At 36.0% G+C, this 26,471-nt stretch overlaps 1 protein-coding gene across 1 annotated transcript in view; it reads right to left on the bottom strand.

Moving 5' to 3' along the window:
* LOC101132889 (cytosolic beta-glucosidase) overlaps nucleotides 1-26,471 on the bottom strand; it is a 126,659-nt gene that overhangs the window by 85,595 nt on the left and 14,593 nt on the right. The gene's annotated exons all lie outside the window — the stretch shown is intronic.

The following is a 26,471-nucleotide window of genomic DNA, read 5'->3' as shown; positions in this document are numbered from 1 at the left end:
CCCCCTGGCCATGACTAACATGCCTTGTCCTTATGAACGACAGGATCTTGGGACTTTATGTGTGGCCCTTGACATTTAAACCCTATTCTCCTATTCTCTGACAATGGAGGCTGTGCTGGTCCAGTCCATCTCTGCAGGGGAGGGAGCCCTGGTTTCCACCATTGTTTATACGATACTGCTATCTGAAATTCATTCATTCATACTGCCCTTGATTCAACAAATATTATGTGTCAAGCAGGATAACAAGCCCAGGGGATACCAGAGTGAACTATGTTGTGTCTCATGTTTTGGGGAATTTATGTAACAGCCAATGTAAAGGCCCTTTCTTTTTCAGAAACGAGGGAAGGGCATTTATCCAAGTGTGGGCTGGAGTCAGAGGAGGTCTCTTTCTGCTCAATTTTCCTGTAAGCCTACAACTGATCTAAAATATAAAGTCCATTAATTTAATAAAAGAACACATCCAGTATGTTTATCATATTTTATATATTTAAAAATATGTATAACAATCCACGTATGTTCTGAGCATATACATGTGAGGTAGAAGTATCGCATGCCTGGGAATGATCAATTCAGGTGAGTGATTACCTTTGAGGAAAAGAGAAGGAAGTGGAACCAGGGAGGGGTCTACAGGGCCTTCAAATGCATCTCTTATGTTTCACTCATTAAACAAGGTAGAAGGTATATGAGGGGCTGTTTATTACATTTTTGGCAATCCCTTTCTATAAGCCTAATATATAATATCTTATAATTATTATGTAAGAAAAGAGGTCACAGCTGGAGTAAAATAGATGAAAACAATTACCTCATTGAGCATCTACATACTCATATTTTGTGCACAGATCTAAAAGGATTAGGTATAGTCTCCAGTTCCAACCTCAGGACAGCAGGAGTGATAAGAAGTCATGGACGGCGCCATGAGGATACAGAAGAGGCTGCTAAAAGAAGGAGCTCTGACAAAAGCAAAAGTGGTCATTGATATCAAGGTAGAATACTAAATATCTATTCAAAAAAAGCTATGAATATTCAAAAGTATTTTACTTTGGAGCCATGTAATTATAGAAGCAAATAGTTTTACACAATCCAGTGACTCTCAAGTTATGTCTACATATGGGGTTTAGAGGAATGGGGATAAAAGAAGAGTGGTATTCATAGAATCAAATAGGAACAAACACAAAACTAAGATTTTTGAAGTATGACGCTCATAGTTTTGAATGATTGATTTAATAAATGAAAAAGCTTAATCTCAGCTTAAGCAATGGTGTATTGGTATATATTTAACTGGCTATATGTTAAAAAATAAGTATAGACCTATATGTATATATGTTTATTATCAATTTTGCTGATATAAAGTATGCATAATACACAATTTACAAATAATAAACTATGCAATGCCCTTTTCTGTGAGCTCCATATAACCAACTGATTCTCATAGGATGCTCTTTTAGATTTTTGGCAAAGTCATATTGGTAGCTATATTAGTCTGTTCTCACACTGCTATAAAGATACTATCTGAGACTGGGTAATTTATGAACAAAGGAGGTTTAATTGACTCACAGTTCTGCATGGCTGGGGAGGCCTCAGGAAATTTACAATCAGGGGGAAGAGGAAGCAGGTACTTTCTTCACAAGGTGGCAAAAAAGAGAGAAGTAGTGAAGGAGGAGCGCTTCCTTTCAAACACTTACAAACCCATCAGATTTCATGAGAACTCATTCACTATCATGAGAACAATGGGGGAAACCACCCCCATGATCCAATCACCTCCCTCCCTTGATGTGTGGGGATTACAGGACCTTCCCTCAACACACGGGGATTACAATTCAAGATGAGATTTGGGGCAGGGCGCTGGGGCACCATAGAGCCAAACCGTATCAGTAGCCAACCTACAGTTGTAATTTGACAAATGCATGTAGTTATCATATGACTTTTGGTTAATATTTCTCCTTATATTCACAGGTAGAAGGAAAAGAAGACAAAAGATGTACCAGAACTTCACTTTTTACCACTGACATGAGCTACTTCTTTGTTGAATCAGGTAACAGTTTTCAAACACTGGTAACTGTCTCCTCAATTTTTGGTGCTACTCACAACACCACAGCCACAGACATGACACACTTTTAAGTTGAATCCATATTATTAACATGTTTCCTATCACTTTCTAAGGTCTAGACAACTAGCAAAACAATAAATCAAACAATGACTTCTAGTATCAGCCAATTTCTGCAACCATGATATCAGTGAAGGCAGAGCTGGGAAAAGAAGAGCGGTAGCAGCACACCATATTACAGTGTTTCTCCTATTCAGATACAAGAGATCTGAATTACCTCAAGGCCATAGAAAACAGTGAAATTTGGTAATTAGTTAAGTAATCATTTTAAGTATTTACTAACTTTGTTTTTGATATACATTATTTACCTATAAGCTTATATAAGTAATTTTTAATAAAGTCTGTGTTAAAGAATCAGCTCACACAAAATCTCAATAGGCTCTCATGAGCCAGCACAAGCTGGCTTCACCACATCACTTACAAGTAACTTGAATAAGATCACACCATTAGGAAGTAACAGTGCTAAGATTTGTATTCAGATCTTAGAAGTCTAAGATTCTGCCATTGGACCATGTTGCTCTTAGTAATAATTACGCAGAGTGATGAAGAAAAAGTCAGCTGATGACCAAACTACTTCATTTATCAAGACTAAGAAGTGCAAAACATAATCTATACATTTTGGAAAGCAGTACAAATAACATAACTAAAACAAGTTTTGACAATTTTAACAGGTCAATGTCACTTAGCAGGAACATGTACTGAAGTGGAGTCGCTCATTCTCCACATGTACTAGCTAGACAAAGCAGAACTAAGCAACATTGTTTCTAAAAAAAACTAATCTTCAAATTGATAACTAACAATTATAACTGAAATTGGATAAAAATCATATAAAGGCCAATATTTGTTAGTAGTTTTAATGTAAATCTTACTATATGAATGATATTAATAACTCATTTGCCCACTAGAAATTTTCTCCCGTTGCAATTATGCCCACATTCTGAAAGCATGATGTCCTTTATGATGAATAAGACTACTGTTTCCAGGTGGACTGCATACTCAGAGCCATACTCCAAACAATTATGATTGTTGGATTACATATAGGAAATACACTTTTTAATGCATTGTTACTCTAGCAGGAGGTTAGGTGACCCAAACACAAAGGGCGAGGGGTAATTTAGATGCATATGTGAGTAGTGATGCAGGCTTTTGTACTGGGAGTGTCTGCTAAGTTCAGACCATCTGAGCTTTCATTTTAATGGCTTGTGGAACAAGGGAGAAAGGAGACAAAGTCTAAGATGCATCAAAGATGAAAAGTATAAATAGAGATGGTCACAAAAAGCTGGTATGCAAGGACTTCATATCCTTTGCAAAAAAAAAAACTGGAGACAAACCCAACCTGCAGAAAGAGAGAACAAAAAAATTAGCTTGATTCAAACTTGGGTGGAGAGAGGAAATTACTCCTCAATATTTGTAACCACAATTCAGCCATCAAACCATTAAGTGTGAGAATGGGAAAAAGATATTTTCAGATACATGAGCTCTCAAAAATTTCCTCTCTTTGGATATTACTGGAGGATACATTTTACTAAAACAATGATGTAATCAAGAAAGATAAAGATCTAGGATCCAGGAAAAAAGAAATTCAGGAGAAGAAACTGACAAAGAAAATCACTGAGTGATATTGTATTACTCTGTTCTTATGTTGCTAATAAAGATATACCTGAGACTGGGTAATATATAAAGGAAAGAGGTTTAATTGACTCACAATCCCTCAGGGCTGGGGAGGCTTCAGTAAATTCACAATCACGGCAGAAGGGGAAGCCAACATGCCTTTCTTCACATGACAGCATCAAGGAGAAGTGCAGAGTAAAGCCAGATGAACTCACTCATTATCATGAGAACAGCATGGAGGTAACCGCCCCTGTGTTTCAATTACCTCCCACTAAGTTCCTCCAATGACATGTGGGGATTATGGGAACTAGAGTTCAAGATGAGATTTGGCTGGGGACATGGTCAAACCATATTAGATATGGACTAAATTGTAGCCCCTCGAAATTTATATATTAAAGCTCTAACCCCCAATGTAACTGGATTTGGAGATAGGGTCTTGAAGGAGGTAATGATTGTTAAATGAGGTTATAAGGGTGAGGGTCTAATCCAAAATGTCTAGTGTCCTTATAAAAAGAGAGAGAGAGATCAGGAATGTGTGAACACAGACAAAAGGTATTTTGTTTTGGCAGTCCTGGCAAACTCATGCAGGAGTATAAAGGCAAAGGGAAACTTCCAGGATGATAGCTATGCAGTAGACACAGGGAGTACCCAGTCTGTTTGAGCAGGCAACAGGCTGTGAGAGCTATTTCCTCAAGAAGATGATACAAATAGAATATCTAGTATGTTGTATTAGTCTGGGTTCTCCAGAAAACCAATTAGGTAGAGATACATAGTTTTATTATAGTAATTGGATCACTCAATTTTGGAAACCAAGAAGTCCCACAGTCTTCTAATCTGCATTCTGGAGAACCAGGAAAGCTGTTAAGCTGGTGGTATAACTGAATCTAAGTCTGAAAGTCCGAGAATCAGGAGTGCCAATGTATGAGGGCAAGAAATAAATGTCCAGCTCAGAGCAAATTTTCCCTTCCTTGCCTTTTGTTCTATTCAAACCAACTGATTAGATGATGCCCACCCACACTGATGAGAGTAATCTTCTCCACTCACTCTACCAATTCCAATGCTAATCTATTTCAGAAACACCCTCACAAACACACTTAGAAATAATATTTTACTAGCTATGTGGGCATCTCATAGCTCAGTAAAGTTGACACATAAAATTAACCATTACATAACTTTTATTTAAAAAAATAAATTATCATGGGACTTTCAACAGTCATAAAAGTAGAATAGCATGAAACCCATGTACTTGTCACACATCTGCAGCAGTCTTCAACATTTTGCCAATCTTTTTTGTCTGAATCCACCCAAGCTTCCTCATTCAATCTGTAATCATTTTATTGTGTATCGTGAACTAACAAAAATATTGTTCTAATTGTGGTAAAATACACATCAAATTTACCATCGTAACCATTTTTAAGAGTATAGTTCTGTGACATGAAATATATTCATATTGTTTACCAACCATCAACACTATCGTTTCTCCAGAGTTTTTTAAATATTCAAAACGAAAACATTGCAAAAATTAAACAATTACTCAACATTCCTTCCTCCTCCAAGCCCCTAGTAACCACCATTCTACTTTCTGGTTTTGACTACTCTAGGTACCTCAGAAAAGTGAAATTACACAGTATTTGTCTTTTTGTAACTGATTTATTTTGCACAGCATAATGTCCTCAAGCTTCATTCATGCTGTAGCGTGAGTCAGAATTTTCTTCCTTTTTAAGGCTTGATGAAACCTCATCACACGTATATACCACATTTTGTTGATCCACCATTTCTCAATAGACACTGGGTTATTTCCAGTTTATTCTGAATAATGCTACTACGTACATAATATGCAAGTATCTCTTCAAGACTCTACTTTCAGACCTTTTGGGCATATACCCAGAAGAGGAATGGCTAAATCACACGGCAATTCTCTTTTTAATTTTTTGAAGACCCACCATACTGTTTTCCATAGCACCTGCACCATTTTACATTCCCACCAACAGGGCACAAGATGTCCTATTTTTCCACGATCTAGCTGACACTTGAAATTTTCTGTTGTTTTTTTTCTTAATAGTAGCCATCATATTATGTGTGAAGCAATGTCTCACTGTGGTTTTGATTTGTATTTCCCTAATGATTAGTAGTGATAAGTACATGAAAGATTCCTTACATCACTAATCACTAGGGCTATGTAGTATGTTAGAATGAGAGAAAATGTATAGAAATAAAAAGTATTAGTTTTTTTAGCAATAAACACACAGAAAACAAAATGAACAAATAGAAAACAAGTATTAACTTTGTGTGAAAATGTTGTTCTGGAAAATAAAAATAATGATAGTATACTATGTGGTTCAGGTGTAAATAAGTTTCAGTGGTTACAATGAGGTAAACCCTGACCACTGATCTAAATACAATTAAAATCTGATTATTTGGGGACGATTATGGTGTTGGAATCTTTCATGTAGTAGTGGAGATAGGAAGATAGAAGGAAAGAAAACTAACAAAGAGATAAATCCTCATCTTTCACAATGAGAAGTTAACTGATCATGACAGCTGCGGGAAAACTAAATACATCAAAAAAAAAGAGCAAGAAAATAAAAAAATGAAAAATACATAGTTAGCAAAATAAAAAGCATAAAGTAAGATGGTAGGACACAATAAAACTGATCCATTCTAACAATCTAAGTCAATGAAGTAAACTCGGTGAAAAAACAAACATTGTCAGACTAAATTTTTTTTTCGGCTATTAGTGGTTTATTTGCTTCAGTACCATATTTAATTTTTTTATTTTAGTTTTCCTTTATTTCTTCTAAAAAAAAAAAAGGGAAACACGTGCAAGAATGTGCAGGTTTGTTACATGGGTATACGTGTGCCATGGTGGTTTGCTGCACCTATTGACCTGTACTCTAAGTTCCCTCCCCTCACCCCCCACCCCCCAACAGGCCCTGGTGTGTGCTGTTCCTCGCTCTGTGTCCATGTGTTCTCATTGTTCAGCTCCCATTTATGAGTGAGAACATGCATTGTTTGTTAAATTTTCAAAATCCAATGATATGCTATTTACTATACTCACACTTTGAAAACACGGAGATATAAGAAAATTGAAAGTCAAAATATGATACTCTGCCCCTCCACCAAATAAAACAGCATTAAAAAAGACTTAAAAAGCAGCACTAGAGAGAACATGGGTCACTACATAACGATAAAACTATTTTAAATATACATGCACCTGAGAATATGGCTTCAAAATATGTGAAGCAAAAATTGACATAACTGAAAAAAAGTTGTCAAATCCACCTCCAAAATGGGAGGATTTAACTAACCCCTTTCTCAGCCACTGAAGAGAGTCAGACATTAACAGATTTGATCTAATTGATATACATAACATTGCAAAATAACAAACACTATAATTGAAGAATACATACTTTTCAAGCAGACAAAAAACACTATAAAAGTTGTGCACAAATTGTTCCATAAATAAACTCTTCATAAATTTCAAGTTTGAGGAAATACAGATAACAATTTCTGACCAATTAAGTTAGAATTCAATAAATAAAGATAATTAGGAAACCCCAAAAGTTCAGAAATATGAAAATGCACACAGGAAGAACTTAAGGGAAAAAGAAGGAATAAATAATAGTAGTTACCAAAAATATAATAAAAACTAAATAACACAAAATATTAAAACATTGTGTCATCTGGTTTAAGTGGTACTTAAATAGAAAGCCTTGACAAAACAGAAAGCCTTAATGTATGTATTAGAAAACAAGCAAACTTCAAAGTTATTGAGCTAATCACATAAAAGAGGAAGAGGAAGAGGAAAAATAAAAGAAGGAAGAGAAAGATGGTAAAGAAAACAGAAAGAGAAACTAAGAAACAGAAAGAAAAACTAAGGTAAGATTAGAAATAATAAGATAGAAAAAAACTCAGGATAGAGATTAACAGAAGCAAAAGATGGTTTTTAAAAAAAAGTCTAAGAAAATAGAAACTCCTCTGAGGTGTGTATGTTTTTAAATGAGGAGGTAAAAATAAATGTTAGAAATGCAAAGGGGAACATAGCTAAAGAAGCTGCAGAGGTTAAACTGACAGCATCTATATGTTATTTTAAAAACTTTATAAAATACATTCGAAAAGTTAGATGGAAATGACAAATCTAGAAAATTATAACTTACCAAGATTGCCTCAAACAGAAATGAAAAACTTGAAATTAAATCAGTAGTTACTAATTATTGGTAGTAAAATCTTCCACAAAGAAAATGCCAGACCAGTTGATTTTACAACTGAGTTCCAACAATCATTTAAAAAATGAAACAAACAAAAAATTCTACTCTTGTGCAAATTCTCCCAGAAAATAAAAAAGAAAAAAATATTCTCTTCATTTTATGTGACTAGTATAATCTTGATACCAAACCAGAAAATGGTACTACAATAAAGGAAAAAGCATAAGCCAATCTCACTCATTAACACAGTTGCAAATGTGCTAAATAAAATAACGGGTTGCCAAATTGAACAGGTATAAAAAAGAATGTTTTACAAATCTGAGTTATAGTCCAGGTATACAAGACTAGTTTATCATTGGAAAATTCATTAATGTAATTAAACACTGATTAATGGATAGAAATCCATGTGGTTATCTCAATACATACAAATGTTAACATCATATATGTATACATGAATAAAAGTGTTAGTAAATTGGAAATAAAAGGCAATCTCCCTATTGTAGTAACTAATAGTTACAAAAAACCTACATGCTAAAAAACATTCTTTTTAAGATCAAGAAAAAGTCAAGGATGTCTGCTATAATCAATTCTATTCAACATTACATAAGGTTTGTTAATTAGAGGTACACTGAAATAAAACTAACTAAATAATATAAGCCCCAGAGAGGAAAAAACAAAACAAAACAAAACAATCATTTGTTAACTGTAAGATTACCTATGTAAAACCTCCAAAAAAAATGTAAGGATGAATTATAAGAATAAGGGTTTACATCAATGACAGACTGGATCAAGAAAATATGGTACATATACAACATGGAATACTATGCAGCCATAAAAAGGAAAGAGATCATGTCCTTTACAGAGACATGGATGGAGCTGGAAGCCATTATCCTCAGCAAACTAACACAGGAACAGAAAACCAACGCCACATGTTCTCACTTGTAAGTGGGAGCAGAACAATGTGAACATATAGACACAGGGAGGGAAACAACACACACACAGGGACCTAACTGGGGCAGGGGATATGGGGGGAGGGAGAGCATCAGGAAAAATAGCTAATGCATGCAGGGCTTAATACCTAGGTGATGGATTGATAGGTGCAGCAAAACACCATGGCATGTGTTTACCTATGTAACAAACCTGCACATCCTGCACATGTACCCCAGAACTTAAAATAAAATAAATTAAAGTAGAATAAAATTTATAGAGTTTAGCTCAGTAAACTTGCTTGATACAAAATTAATAAAGGACAATGCATTCTATACAAAGTAACAGTTATAAAATATAACATTTATATAAATAGCAGCAAAAATACCTAAATGTATATATAATAAATTAAGTGTAAGCATGTTGTCTAGAAAATTATAAAATTTTATTGAAAGATAAGAAAGGAAGTAAAATTTTCTTTCAAGAATATCTAAATATTTGTTTATGGAACATCATGTTTATGAATACAAAGATTCAATGTCATCCAGATTCTGAATCTTTTAATAGTGATCTATAAATGCTATGCAATTCCAACCCGTCCTAACAGTTTTTTAAAGGAATTTAGTAAGTTGATTTTAAAATCTGTATGAAATATAAATGGGCCAAGAGTATTTAAAATCTCTCAAAAAAATATTGTATGAAACTTATCTTAAAATATACTAAGATTTAGAATAAATTTGTAATAAGTAGCTTAGTGTGGCACTGGCATAGGCCCACATAAACAGATCAATGGACTTAATAGAGACCCCAGAATAATACCATGCATATTCAATATACAAAATTCAATATACAAAAGAGATGGCATTCTAGTCAGTAAAGAGGCACTTTTCAGTAAATAATGCTGGGAAAATTGATTTATATATTTTTTCGTGAAAATAGATGCCCGCTCACTACATATATACACAATAAACAGGTGGATTAAATAGGAAAACTCTAAAATGTTTAGAAGACAACACAGAATATTTTTGTAACCTCAGGTTAGAGAATAAGATCTTTAAAAGACTCAAAGAGCTTAGACCTAAAGGGGGAGAACTCAGAAATTCAACTGCATTAAGAAATAGTATTTACAAAAAGAAATCATTAAGAAAATTAAAATGCAAGGCACAAAGTAAGAGGATATATTTGCTACATACATGACTAATAATGAACTTTTATCTAGAACACATAAAGAACTCCTAAAAATGAATACAAAAGACCTGAATGTCTTCTCCCTCCCAAGATGTAGTAACAGGGTCTAGATTTACTCTCTCATCTAAAACAACTGAAAACCAAACAAAATATAGGACATAGTGAAACTGAAGACATTTGGCCTCAGACAACAAAGAACAGAGATCATCCACAGCCAGGGAACAAATGAGCCCTACAACTGCTCCATCGTGTTACCTTGTGAAGTTTCCAGGACACAGCGCAGAGAGGACAAACCCAGAGTCTGGCAGACTTCGTAAGCTGAGGAGACAAAGCTGAGGACCCAGGGAGACCAAGATGTCTAGAATTCTCAGGGCAGAGCACTAAAGAGGGAAAGAGTTCCAAAGAGAGAACAAAAACCGTAGAAGGTCGCACGTGAGCATGCAGAATACTTATCCAGGCACATGCGTGAAGAAACCATCTGAGTTTGATTGAAAAATCACCCAAAGGATTAGAGGTGACAGTACTCAGAACTCACATAGGAGTAGTGCCCTAACAATCCTAAACGTTTATCCATGAAATAACAGAGTTTCAACATACACGCAGCAAAAACTTACAGAACTGCAAGAAATCCGCAATTATATTTGAATATTTCCGTTAAAAAGGCCAGTGAGACTACAGAAAAATTGATGAAAGATGTGAAGAATTTCTTCACAGAAGGGAAAACACATGGCTAGTAAACATTTCTTTAAAAAGGTAAGAGAGTGTTAAAAATTTGGAAAATGCAAATGAAAGCCACAATGAGACACCATTCTACACCTACACAATTGGCACACATTTAAAAGTTGGGCAGTATCCAGTGTAGGAGAGGTTGTTGCTCAGCAGGAATGTGTATACAGTGCTGGTGGGAGAACAGTATGGAAACATCTACTAAAATTAAAGAAGCACATACACCAAAACCGAGTAATTCACATACCACTGTATACCCTGTTTCTACAATGGACCAGGAGACATATATATCCATGAATGCAACAGTCAGGGAAAAAAAAGAAGAAGAAGAAAAAAAAAGAAAACCATTGAAAACAACCCAAATTTCCTTTGTTGGGACAATAAATCAATAAACTATAGCATATTTCTATAATGAAAGACTGTACAGGAGTAAGACTGAACTACTTCTCAGATCAATGTGCATAAATGTCCCAAATATAATGAGAGAAAAAGTAAGTTGCAAAAAATACACATAATACATTGCCATTTATATAGGGCCCAAAGCATGTAAAATTAAATAATAAATTATCACACTATACATTCTCATGTAGCAAGACCATATAAGAAAAACATTGATAAATGCAAAATTCACTTTCCTGGATACCACTGGGCAGAGGGCTAGACAGACAATATTGAAAGAGGTTCTGGAAATGTGGGAGTAGGTAAATATCATTTTTAATACTATATACAGACATTATAAATATTATCTATTGTGTTTCTAACAAAATCAATTTTATAATTTCATTGTTCATAGTAAAGGCCATTTATTGAGCACTAGTTTTCTGTCAACACTACACCAACAGCTTACTTCAACCATCCCATTGTTTCCCTCACTCTAACCCTTCAAAAATGCACTGTGATTATTCCAAATAAGTACAAAGGGAAACCAAGGCATGTAAATATTGAGTTGATTTCCCATGATCACATAGCTGATAACCGAACAGCAAAATGTGATACCCTTAGAGTCTTCCCTTATCAACACCAATAGATTAACCTTCTTGGAGACCATTACTAATACTTACTAAAACTTAGGTGAGGTCTCATTAGGGTCTCACAATCTAGTTGATATTATACAAAGAAATTCTTAGACTACATTAAGACTTGTATTAAAACCTGTTTTAAAAAAAACTGTGGGAAAATTAATGAACAGGCATTCAATAATTAATTCTGTTGTTGGGAGTCAGGTATACTTGCCCAAGAGAAAACATTTTAAGCCAGGGTGTTCAAAGATGAGTAAGAGTTCTCATCGAGGGAAAGCAAGTGCATAATGCAATGGCTGTGCTGGGGTGACTGGAGAAAGAAGGCATGGAGACCCAAACCAGACCAGTTAGCTATATTGCAATATGTTCAGCAAGAAATGACAAGATCCTGTGTTTTATTTTTAGTAATTTGGAAGAAAATAAAATTGTGTTTGAAATTATCCTATTAGAACATAGAAGGGATTTCCACAAAAAAGTAAAATACTGATATTTTATCAAATATCAAAGACTTCCCAGGTTGCAAAGGATTATGAAAAGAGCATAGGCTCTGGAGGCAGGCATAAATGAGTTTATGTCTTGTCTCTACCCCTTACTATTTACATGACCTCCCTGTGTGTAAAATAGGAAGATACTATCTACTTCATAGGGTTCTAGTAGTCAAAGCAAAAATGCTTAGTAGTGTGCATGGCAGATATTTAATAATATGTGCTCAACATGTATTAGTTCTTTTCTCCTCCCTTAGGCTGAATGCAAATGACCAGTTGTTGTTTGTTTTTTTCTTCTCTCTGTGGCCTCCCTATTGATGCCAGAATGCACATGTAGAAAACACTCTGTTAATATTTGCATACTTGCCTGTGGTTAAGAATCAATGTCTTGACTTGTATAACTTGGTCTGTAGGGCCCTCAGCTTCCTGATATAGAAAACACCATTACAAATGGTATCCTATCACTTTAACAATTGCCATGACAATGCCTTTGCGAGGTCACAGACCTAATAGACCCCTGCACAAAGGAAATCATGTCAAGTAAGAAATAAATAACTAAGGGGGATGGGGTACATGTATCTGTCTATCTGTCTGTTTATTCTTCCTTCCAAACCCAAAACTGACATCACCACATTGCCTCCTTTTGGCAGCATTTCTGACTCCCCACCATTATCACATCCTCCTCTGAACACCCACCCTGCAAATAATGCATAGTGCTAGAGTCTTTTTTTTTTTTTTTTTTGGAGATGGAGTCTTGCTCTGTCACCCAGGCTGGAGTGCAGTGGCACGTTCTCAGCTCACTGCAACGTCTTCCTCCGGGGTTCAAGCGATGCTGCTGCCTCAGCCTCCTGAGTAGCTGGGATTACAGGCACACACCACCACACCCAGGTTAATTTTTGTATTTTTAGTAGAGATGGGGTTTCACCATGTTGGTCAGGCTGGTCTCAAACTCCTGACCTCGTGATCCACCTGCCTCGGCCTCCCAAAGTGCTGAGATTACAGGCGTCAGCCACCACGCCTGGCTGAGTCATTTTAAAAACATTTTTCTTTGGCCTCCTTTAGTTTGAGCTCTGTCAAAGCAGGGTCCATGTTTTACTGACCTGTCTGTGTCCCTCCAGTAGTAAGATCATGTATCAAAATAGTGCACGCTCAGTAAAATGCTTTTTGTGGGGTGTGCTTCACATAAAATACGAATACTGCCGTTTACTGTCTCATTGCTTCACAGACATGTGCAGAAGTTATCTTTGTCGTGCTCGTAAGTAATTGAAAATTCTTTATTTGAAAGGTAAAATGTGACTAAAAGTTCAAGTCAATGCCCGTATAAGTTGTGATTTGGTGTTCTTTCAGAAGAAAACTTTGTTTATTTTTACAACTAACATTCATTAAGAGTATTACACATAAGTATGGTATGGAAAGCTTTGAGGCTGTGGTAAGCAAAGATGCCTTGATCTGCAAGCAGCACTCTGTGCCCTAAACTAATCCTGACAGGACAAGAGCCTCCAAAGTCACAAGGGAAACCACCACACCACATGGAAGCACATTTTATTATTATGTCACAGGAGGATGGAAGTTTCCAGAAGGATCCCTCCAAGAAAAGAAAAAGAAAAAAAGTTTCTGATGTGTTTGAGTAAATCAAGACAGAATTTACATTTCTGGCAGACAGTGGGCAAAAAATTAAGAAAAGGATCAAATAAAAGAAAGACAACAACAAAAACAAAGACAATTATTAACTCAGACCAAACAAAAACTCTACTGAAAAAAAATTAGTCTTAGGACATTAGTGGCTCAGTTGCGCACAATATTTACATTAAAAATGATGTAAGAACTGAGTCACAATTTAAACAAAATTTGTTAAATAACCAAATTAGAAAAACGGAGAAGAGAAAGTTTACTTTGTATAATGTTGTATTCAGACTAGAAAAAGAAAAAATTCATCGTATATAATAGGAAGTCAATACGTCATGTTTTCAACTAGAAAAATCAAATAACTATATATGCATGTATTTACATAGAAGTAAATACAATTAAAAGTGTTGGCATTCAAGAACATAAGAAGTAGAGTGATAAAAAAGATGATGATTCTTTGCTATTGGGTGGTATGACTCTCAATGTTCTATTTCAATTTTTAAACCATACACATATATTACAGAGACAAAACTAAACATTCAGTTAGAAAAATAAAGATAACCACAAGAGAAAAGAACTCAGACTTTTAGATCCCAAAGTAGTGAGCACCTATTTGCAGTTCAGAGTGGTATGACATCCCTTGGAGGCATGTGGAAAGGAACAAGTGTTGTTTGGTTGTCCCAGTGACTGGGATGCTACTGATATTTAGTGGCACAGCCAATAATAAAGTGGAGAGCAGCCAACACAAACAAGAAATGGCCATGTTGAACGTCAATAGCACCTCTCCTAGGAAACACTGCACTAGATGGGAAAAAGAGTAAAGCAAAACATAATGACGGGGGGAAAAGCTAGAAGAGAAGAAAGAAAATACAAAAGGAAACTATAGCATTAGAAAATATACCATAATAAAGACATATGCACATGTATGTTTATTGTGGCATTATTCACAATAGCAAAGACTTGGAACCAACCGAAATGTCCAACAATGATAGACTGGATTAAGAAAATGTGGCACATATACACCATGGAACACTACGCAGCCATAAAAATGATGAGTTCATGTCCTTTGTAGGGACATGGATGAAATTGGAAATCATCATTCTCAGTAAACTATCCCAAGAACAAAAAACCAAGCACCGCATATTCTCACTCATAGGTGGGAACTGAACAATGAGAACACACGGACACAGGAAGGGGAACATCACACTCTGGGGACTGTTGTGGGGTGGGGGGAGGGGGGAGGGGGGAGGGATAGCATTCGGAGATATACCTAATGCTAGATGACGAGTTAGTGGTTGCAGCGCACCAGCATGGCACATGTATACATATGTAACTAACCTGCACATTGTGCACATGTACCCTAAAACTTAAAGCATAATAATAATAAACAAACAAAAAATTAAAAAAATAAAAATAAAAACCAAAAAAAAAAAAAAAAACAGAAAATATACCATAATAATACGGCCAAAAGAAGTTGAAACATATTGGTAAGCACAAAAATTACCCATTCATTAAATATTCCTGTTTGAACAAAGGTAAGGGGTAAGAGAAAAAAGTATTTACCGTGCAAATATTTTTAAAAAGTACATTTAGCAATATTAATACTTTAAATTAATACAATTAGAAAGCATTAAATTGAATTAGTAATATTTTCACATTAAAAGTTACAGTGTACTAAAACTATATAGAATAACTTTTATGCATCTAACAATCGAGTTTTGAAATCTACAGATAAAAACCTCCCTAGATGCAGGAGTATGTTGAAAACTGCACTAACACAATGAGAGAGTTTCTCTCAGAAACTGACAAAGAAAAAGATAATTTGATTAAAATAGTTTGTAAAGTTATTCTCCACGGTATACACGTATGTGTATATATGCCTATGTATATTTATATGTGTATGCATGTGTATACTTACACATACAAATGATATACCCACACGTATGAAAGAATGAGACAGAAATTCATACTCAACAACAATAAAATTATTTTCAAACACCCATATATAATTCATACAGGCTACACATATATGTGTATATATGTCTATGTATATTTTTATGTGATGTATGCATATACACATATACAAATGACATACACACATAAAAGAATGAGAGAGACAGAAATCCATACTCAACAATAAAATTATTGTAAAATTGTATGGTACACACATGTGTATATATCTTTGTATATTTATATGTGTATGTATGTGTATACACACATACAAATGATACACATATACATATGAAAGAATGAGAGAGACAGAAATTCATAACAATAACAATAAAATTACTTTCACTCATATATAATTCATACAGGCTACATTATCTGACAACCAATCAGAAAAGAGGGAAAAAAAGAACAGCAAGAAGGAAAAACAAAAGAAAAGTAGGAAGGAGAGAAGAGAGAGCGAGAGGAAAGGAGAAAAGAGGAAGAAAGATTAACAATAAAAAAATAAGTCTACGTACCATCTTCTCCAATCTATGTGCTTGGAATTTTAAAAAACTCTTAAGTAAATCTTAGATTAAGCAGGAAATAAAAGCAGAATAATTTTAAGTAAAAATGTGTTACTAATGTTATTTTAAGAAAATAAACATCTTTAATGCAGCTAAATGCTTTAAAATGGACTTTTCCCAATTGGAGAGTTCACTGTCCAGATTTTCAGAAATTTCTACCTTAGAAAATAGATAAGAGTTTGGTTAGGCATATTGTGCCTGTTCGGTCATCTCATTCACAAAGACACAGTGAAACCCTAAAATCAACTCAGCATTTCAAGAATCTTTACACTAGGAATGGTCCTAGACAAATGACATGATTCAAGATTTCTCTGTTAAGAAATAAAGCTCCCCAGTCCTTCTAAGACCAGTATCTCTAGGACTTGAGAAGTAAATTACATTCCCAGGATAAAAGACTCAAGCTTAGTCATACTTGCTTTTAGCTCACTGTGGAACTTAACATAGGGAAGGAGTTGGAATTCAGTTTTGTCACTAAGTTTATTTCTTCAAAGTATGGGTGACTGGGTGACTGTGTGAAATAAGACAACTTACATAGTTACTTCATGAGATGTAAGTGTCCAAACTCGTCTTAAATATTTTGAAAGTATTGACTTGATGGACAACTATTCATTTAAGATTGGCCTTTCCCTGTTCTGCCTACCAGGACATTCCCTCCCACCACCCTCCCTAACACACACACACACACACACACACACACACACACACACATATCATATTCCCTCTGTAGACATAGCTATAACCTGTTTGTTTTTAAAAAGGATCACTAAAACAGACCAAACTGAAATAAATATTTATTAATTTAATGCATTATCTAAATAACTGGTTTCCTGACATTAAAAGAAATATAGACTAGATGGCTGAATGACTTTACTCTCTCTCTTCCTCTCTTTCTCTTTCTCTCTCTCTTCCTCTTTCTTCCTTTCTCTTTCTCTCTTTCTTTCCTCCATTTATTCACTTAAGTACTTAACAGTATTTAAGTGAGACTCTGAAATGAGATTTAGAAAACTGAGTTGATAAATCAAAACAACTCTAAGATGAATAATACTAAGAAATACTAAATACGTAAACTAGAAACATAGATATAACTAGTACAACATACATGTAACAGATGACAGAATGTCAACCACAGCACCAAGATAACAATTAGTGTTTTGGGTGCTGGTCTAGGCTGCAAACACAAATGCATCTTCCCAAACAGGGGTCACAACACCTGACTCTCTCACCCACATCAGGGGTGGAGATTAATGCGGATTTTCAAGAGGTATTTTCCTTGAACAGAACTCTCCGTGTAATGTGCGTTTCATGCCTCAAAGAAAATGGGAGGATGATTACTTTCCTTTCACTTCAACCTAAAAGTGGACACTTGCTATGGACTGCATAGTGTTCCTTCAAAATTCGTATGTTGAATTTCTAACCCACAATACCTTAGAATATGACTATATTTGGAGATAGGGCTTTTGGAGAGGGAACTAAGTTAAAAGGAGGCCACTAGGATGGGGCCCTAATCCAATATGCATGGTGTACTTGTAAGAAGAGGAAGAGACAGCAGGGATGCAGGCATAGGACAAGGGCCATGTGAGGACAGCAAGAAGGTGGACGTCTGCCAGCCACGGAGACAGGCCTCCTGAGAAAACAAGCCTGCTAGCACGTTGATCTTGGACTTCCAGCCTCCAGAACTGTAAGAAAATAAATTTCGGTTGCTTAAGCTTCCCAATCTGTGGTATCTCGCTAGAGCAGCCCTGGAAGACTAATTCAGCACTCAAATGAACTACTCAGAGGTCATGGTACGAGTCCCTTCAGTTAAAGGAATATGATGAATTGGAGTCTTAACTTCTACTGAATGAATCAAGAACCCAAGAAGAGAACAAGAGGAAAGAAACAAAGATGATGAAAGAAAGAAGAAGCAAAGGAAAACTGAAGCTGGGTTGGGATCTTCCTGCAGCCCTAGAGACTGAGAAAAGGATGTGCTTATGTTTCCCCTGGACAAGACACGGCACAGGTGAAGGAGTAAGCACAGTGATGCCTTAGCATCTCTCCCAAGGAGGCCTACAAAGGCAAACAGAGTTTGTATTCATGTCTTACTGCTGCTGTAACAAATCACTACACACTTGATGACTACGGACAATTCAAATGTATTCTTTCATAGTTGTGGAGCCCAGAAGTCTGAAATCAGGATGTTGGCGGAGCTGGATCCTTCTGCAGTCACTGAAGTAAGCACTTATCCCATGCCTCTTTTCCATCTGCTGCTGCAATTCTTGGCATTTCTTGGCTGCTTGATGCATCACTCCAGTCTCTGTTGTTGTCTTCTGATGTCCTTCCCCCTTGTGTCTCTGTGTCTTCTTTTTTTCTGTCTCTCATAAGGGACACTTATTGAATTTAGGGCTCCTTCTAAATCCAGGGTAATTTCATCTCGAGATCTTTATCTTAATTATATCTGCAAAAATCCTATTTCCAAAGAAGGTCACTTTCACGGAGAGCAAGGGTTAAGACTCAGACATATCTTGTGGGGGTGGCTGTTCAGACCACTGCAGACCTCAACAAATGGAAGCTAGGGTAAATGGCTAGATGCCCACAGGACAGAGAAAGTGATGAACTGAAGAACACAGCATCACCTGCATCTAAGATACTAGAGTACTTCTCAGCAGTGGGCCACACAAATGTCTGTAAGAAAAAGAATCAACTCTAAATATCTACCGAAATCAGAGCATGTGATGCCGCCTTAAGAACTTTCCATTTTATTACCTCTCCGGCAACTAGGTCAGAAACCATGGTAAACAGGCAGAAATAAGAGGAGGCAGAGAAAGAACCACGGCCTTGCTCCCTCTTCCAATAGAGCTAAGAAAGACTTAATTCTAAATTCAATTTGGAATTTTAACTACTTCATAGTCAGATTATTCTAAGCATCAAGATTAGACGGTATTTTGCAATTTAAAGTGTCCATATGCATCAGCCAGGGTCCTAGCAGGAAACAGACAGCACTCAGACTGGGTTATTGAGGAAAGCTTAAAAAAAAGACTGTTTACGATGGTGTGAGCAGGGTTCAAGGAAAGCAACAAGGAATAGTGCAGTACCTCAGGGCTTGCAACAGCAGGAAGTCATTGCTGCCCATGAAGGGGCTGGGGTAGAATTGGTTTACGAAACCTGCAGAGAGTAGCAGTTTGCCAAAGGCTGCCTAGCACGAGAGGAGGCATTAGTCAAGGGACACAGCCAACCCACTACAGTCCAGCAGGAAGGAAACCAGCAGGGTAAAGACTTCGGTTTCTCTCTCCTCCCACTTACCTTCCCATCTCTTGCTAATGTTTCCCATTGATCAAGTCCAAATGGAAGATAAAGGACAATGGAGTCCATTGATGCCAACCCACATGGGTTGGCCCAGAGCAAGGAAAAGTAGAGACTGGATATGGATAGGCAAATAGAAAATATCCAGTACACAAAAAAATTTAAGGTGACCAGAGAAATAGAACCTACCTACGTTTTCTTCAAATGGAAGGGAAGAGTTATCTCCACCAAGCAAGTGTAAAGGGACATTGGGAAACAGAAACAAAGTTCCTTTTATAAGTATTTCCTAAAAGTCTCATTTGTTGACTGAACCAGTATAATACATAACAGAATGTGATTATAATTTAACTACTGACCTAGTAATTTAGAGAAGTGATAAATTCTGACAGTAATATATCAGTCTTGGTTCTGGGACTTGTTCTTCTGGACTCCAGCCTTGCACTGGTGTTTATTTTCTTATGATCTTTTGCTACAAAGACTTCTCAAACTCCCTCTTCATTTATTTTCACTCTAAGACAGGTGGCTTTTTGTCATAGCTGCTTTTGCCTCTGCTATTCTACAGCAATTATTCTTTTAGCTTTCAATTAAGCCTTCTTGCATTCAGTCATTTATGCATTCAATCACGCTATCTAGTGAAAGACACTTTACTCTGTCTTTGCAACAAAACCTCGACTCTTCTTTCCATCCATCAGAGCATTGCTAAGGAATACTAAATACGTAAACTAGAAACATAGATATAACTAGTACAACATACATGTAACAGATGACAAAATAGAATGTCAACTACAGCACCAAGATAACAATTAGTGTTTTGGGTGCTGGTCTAAGCTGCAACACAGAGACTGGATATGGATAGGCAAATCCATCCATCTATGTTGGTTTCAGCTTCTGATCACTCTATGTTGGTTTCAGCTTCTGACTGTCACTATGCTAAACTGAGCTCCATTTGGAAGGATGGAATGGTATAGTGGAAAAAAACATCATGATAGTAATAGTAGCTATCATTTATTGAGCCCTTATAATGGGGTAAGCACTGTGCTAAGCACTTTACATGCTTCATAACTACTCATGTTCCCTCCCTTCCATTTAAATACGAGGAATCTGAAGTTTCCTTGAGTTCAAGGATTTAGAGAAGGTCATAGATCTAGCAGTTGGCAGAACTAAAATTGTAAGTCAGATGTGACTGAACAAAGTCTGTGCTCTCCAGCCTTTCAATCAGTATTTTCCATACATTAATTCACCTCTGTAGCTTACTATATCTGTGACCTTAGGAAATTCACTCAACCTCCCTGTGCCTCAGTTTCCTCATATGTAAAATGAGAATGAGGATAACACCTGGTCTTCCTGTTTGCCAAAGTTACTGAGAAAATTTGTTGAATTTAAAACTGACTTGCTGGGGGGCAGTACATAAATGTTACTGTTAATTAACAGTTTTTATACCTACTATACTAGGCTATATTTGCTCATGGGCTGCCTCCCCTTAGAACAGACCTCAGAGTAACTAGTCCTTGAGGGAACCGACCCTTATCTAGCTAGTCTACCGACGACTGCAGTCCTGGTTTCTTTTTCTAGACTAGCTGGTGGCCTGGCTGCAATGCCTCGCCAGCCCAGTGATCTCTCAGACCTGTGGGTGTGCCCACTGAATCTTGCCTATACATCTCTGTGTTTCTTCTGATGCGTGTAGTCAGTCATGACTCTGGGCTCTAAGAACCTTGAGAAGGACATTCATCCTGTTCCAGAGCTTTTGGACGGGAGAGAATGACTCCTGTACAAAAATGTACTGCAAAATCTGTCCCCAAGGGCGGCAAGTATTTTTCTCAGTAGACGTTTTTTTCTGTTTCTCTTTTAAAAAAAAATAAAGTTGTCTTATTACATAACTGTAGGACAAGAGTTCAAACATTAATGCTGAAAATGCAAAAGGTGCCCTACATTCAAACCTCTGTTGCCCAGAAGAAGCACCCTTTGCAACACCTAAATCCTTTAACTCTTTCATCCCTCTGCTACATGAACATTACGAAGTTCTATTGATCCGTAACTTCTTGGTGACGTCATGTGAAACATAAAATACCCCAAGAAACCTCAACTCCTAGAAATCTGCCTGGCTTGACTGCAAAAGCAAAAGAATTCAAGAATTTTATAAGCACTAACTCAATTTTCATTATTTTCTTATCATTCATAAGTCAAAGATTTTCTTTGTACAAACAATTAAGCACAAAAATTGACTCCCCGAATCTATTCTATGAACTAGGCACGGTAGATTGATTCTGTTTGTCAGTTAAATATGAACATCTTATTTAAAATAACTCCATTTTGATATATGTTTTCTAGAATACACATATAAATTTTACATTCATGGAAATGGGCTAATTCCATCCTCTTTTGACTAATGAATATCACAGTCATTAGGGGCAACTGTATCTTTCTTTTATCATTTCAACTAATACTTATGAGGCACTACGGTGCTGTAGATACTGAGGCATAATTCTGAGGTTTAAATCCTAGTTTCTATTTCTCAAGAGAAGAAAGAAGGGCTGCAAACAGATAGATTTGAAGAACTGTACATGAAGAGATATGGGTTATACCCTGATATTAGCACCTGAAAAAATTATTCTAAACCCATCAACTAAAGAGGCAAGAATTCCTGACTTGCCTAAGCAGGAATGTGGGTTTGTGGAGCTTTTTCTGTAATTCCAAAAAAAATTTTACATCTTCCACATACTAATTCACCCTGGACAACTTTACTTCTTTGAGTCTGTGTCCTCCTCTATAAAAAGAGAATAATTATCTCCACCTCGCAAAGTTTTTGTAAGGACATGTGTACAATATCCAGCATGGTGACTGGCAAGTAATAGTTGCTTTTTTTAAAAGGCAGCTATTGTTGTTATTATTCTCATCATTACCATGATGGTGAGATTTTTCTACGTGCGATTTTTATATTTTCAAATATTAAACTTGCAGTATATTTCGATCCATGCAATATATCCAAATGCATTTAATGACAGGCTATGTCAAAAGGCAACTCTGGTATAGTTTTTGTCTTTTAGAAAAATGCTGTTCACAATCAATGTATCATAGAAATTAAAAGCCCAACTTGAGATATTATTGTGTCATAGTCCATTGCTTGAGACCAGAACCATCCATCCTCCATGGACAGGTCTGTGCTTGGTACAGATGGGCTGCACTAGATTTGTATGTGCTATAAGTTTTGTTATACTTGAAATGGTTAATTAGAAGAAGTAGGGGAATCTGAAATGTCACAGCAAGTTCCTCTTGGCCCACTGTCACGTTTCATGAATTCTTTTGCTGAACCCATTTGGATTAAGCAGTGACCCAATCCAAACAAATTGCTTTTGTGCCTCTTATCTCCTATACCTATGTATGTTCCAGTACATATGCATGGTGTGGCTCAGTAAGATCCATTAAGTCCTTGGGCAGTGTTTATGGCTAATTTTTTTCTTCTTTGAGGCTCTGATCTCTCACAATAATGTGATAGAAAACTACTGTGCAAGAGTAAGTAAAATACTTTTTTAGAAGAAAGAAGTATAACATACAATTTCAATCTGGGAATTCTCTGAGCAACCTTTTGGATGAGAGACAATCATTTCTTGTAGATTTTAGGTAAAGATATAATTTACCTTTATTTGCAGACACAAAACTCTAAGAAAACATTACTTTCCATCAATGCCTCTGGCTTTAAAAATATTTATGAGGTTGAAATAGTTACCTGGAGGCAGACATTTCATTTCAATGTCATAGGTCAGGCACATTGGCTAACACCCCAGATAATATTCATGTACCTTCAAATTTTAAAATAATATTTATACCATTTATTTATTTATTCACATATAGAGCACCCATCCTGAAGTATCTGGGACACTGAACAAGGTTTACATAAATCTAACTGTTTTTTCCTCTGGGCCATTTGGCTCAGTCTGGTAGACCATAAATATTCAATAATACTTTACAATGACAAAGCATCTTTTATGCAAACATCTCTAAGCACATTATTCACTAATATTACAATCTCCTTTTTAACCTACTGGTAAAGTCACGGAAACTAATTGACTTTCTTCAAGGTCCCAGCACAAATTGTTTATTTTGTAGATTAGAGTCCAGGTGTTCCGATTCTAGTTATAACTAAAGGGAGAAACAAACAAACACATTTTTTAGGTGCTTAAGCTGATGACCTACACTAAATATTTCTAAATTGAATCTATTAGGCAAGACGTCTTCCTTAAAGATGTTAAATGTTGTGATGCATCCAACTGAGTTTTATAACTTTTGTTCTCATTTGCCTAAGGCCAGTTACCATTTTCAGAGCCCCAAGAATGACCTAGTTTAATTGAATCCTGTTTCAAACACTTAAACTTTCACACTCTAATCAAATCAGGTTTCTAAATAGAAAAAGTTGGAACAAGAAAATAAGACTTGTCGTGGAAAGGTGCTGTTGACGTAATAGCAGAGCTGTACCAGAATATTCATGCAAATTAAAAAGCTAAACAGTTACTGTGAGATTTGGGCAAGTTTCAAAGAGTTAATGCTACTCAAGCAAAAGGAAATATTTTTAATTATTTATTTTACTTCTTCCCTCAAATATTAAATGCAGGTTAAATATAGATAATAAAATACCAAAAAAATGGGATATTTTTTAATCACCCACAATTTTGTCTGTGACACCTATAGAAACACACTACAAAACCTACCTCCAAGCTCAGGGAGCATAACTGACCGAGCCTTCAGCCACTGAGCACTGAAACATGTCACAGCATTTCTACTGACACCACAGTTCCCCAGGCTGATCTCAGTCAATGCTGAGTGTGGCAAAGCTAAGAAAGTAGGCCTGTTCCTGGAGGATGTGCGACTCTTCTGACAGGTGACTTTGGATCAAGGACTCTCCAAAGATCTTGATGAACTTCCCTTTGAATTGCACTGTAGTCTAAATGGTTCACCCCAACTCCCTTTCTTCCTTTCCTCTCTCCTTCACTTGTCAGACATGCATGATAGCCTTTCCTGGCTCCCTCCCCATTTTCCCTGATGTTCACTTCCCTGAATAAATTTCTTGCACGTTCAATACCATCTTGGTATCTGTTTCTCAGAGGATCCAAACTGGCATGCCACCTGATCGCAATAATGATGAAGACGATGAGAAGGATGATGATGATGATGATGATGATGATGATGATGATGATAACGGTGGTGGTAATAGTGGTGATAAAAATTATGATGATAAAGGTTAGCATTTATTGAAGTCCTGTTTTAAAAGCCAAGCCCTGTGTTAAGAGACTGCCTAAATTATTTTATGCTGCCAATAAACTCCAATAAACTGCCAATAGGTGTTATTAATCTGAGAAAAGTAAGCCTTAAAGATACTAAACAAGAACAAGACCACATTACTTTTGAATATAAGAAGTCAAATTTGGAATTTTGGTTTTCTTATTTGAAATTTTGGTCTTCAATAGAGTGTAGAATCACTGGTACTAAAAACCACCGGTTTATATTACCTCTCTGTATTAGTATTTTGCAGTATAATCGTCCAGTTGTTTTTCTGGATAGTTATTATATAATTACAGTTAACTCAAAACACAGAAGTAATAAGTAAAACCTATTTTACAAGAAATTGAACTGTGATCTTATTTTGGGTTTTGTCGATTTTTTTCCTTAGATTTGGGGAAAATATTTACTTCTTTGTTACATGGGTATTACATACATAATGGTGGGAGTTGAGCTTCTAGTGTACCCATCACCCAAATATTGAAGATTGTACCCAATAGGTAATTTTTTAACCCTTATCCCACCCCACCTCCCAGAAATTGAATTTTTACTTGAAGCTTTTGGTTCTTCTAAAATTTGCAGTTATCAACTTCACTTTGATTGTATAGACCTAATCCAATCATTCGAATACTATTAGTAAACTTATTCTAATAAAGTATTTTCATATTTGTATCATATATCAAGAGCCACTATACCAACTCTGTATAGTTTGGAGGAATTTTTCCAGATCGTTAAAACAGACAAAGGTCAAGCAAATAAGCCAAGACCAAGCAACTTAGACAATTGAGATCATTAAAGCATCTAAGATAACAATGCCTAGTCTCCAGTTTTAGAATTTATTGGCACTATTAAATAGACCACTTAATAATAAACCAATGGGCTTTTTCAAAATGAAACAATTGGTACAATGAAATGCACTTAAAAAGATTTACATCCCATAGCATATTTCTAAGAAGGAACATTGGCTTGGAACTTGTAGCAGCTTATTAAATTAAGAACAGAACTCTGGTGGAAGCAATGCCATTTAGGATAATTTGAGGTTCCTCTGACTCAAAAATAAATTGACTTTCCTGAAGATACCTCGGGAATTATTGGGTCGGTCTTTAGTCCTGGCAGATTTCTTCTGGTGTGTCAACATGGCTCCCCAAATGCAGTTTTCCGAAATTTTCATGCTAAACACTGATAAAAGCAGCTACATATGGTTACTGCTGTATATCTATTGTCAGCATAAAGAAGGGTTCCATCGGCAATGATCAAGAAGACCTTGTTAGATTTGCTTGAAAAACCTGGCTTTGCCACGTCGAAACACATTTAAAAACCACCAGACTAGAAATGTTCTAAAGTTATTTCTCAGTCATTCTAAGGTTCTGTAAGAATGTCAGTTCTGTGTGGGTTTCCCCTGAGACTTTTCAATTCTTCTACAGAACTTAATCCAGACTTTGCAACCTTGCTCATCTTTGCTTCTCTTCTTGTTTCCCTCTATCACCCTCTTTCAAGCATTCTCTTTCATTATGACT

The sequence above is a fragment of the Gorilla gorilla genome, chromosome 3 (assembly GCF_029281585.2).
Source record: "Gorilla gorilla gorilla isolate KB3781 chromosome 3, NHGRI_mGorGor1-v2.1_pri, whole genome shotgun sequence".
Lineage (NCBI taxonomy): Eukaryota > Metazoa > Chordata > Mammalia > Primates > Hominidae > Gorilla > Gorilla gorilla.
The sequence above is the reverse complement of the archived record's forward strand: the minus strand, read 5'-3'. Positions and strand labels throughout refer to the sequence as shown.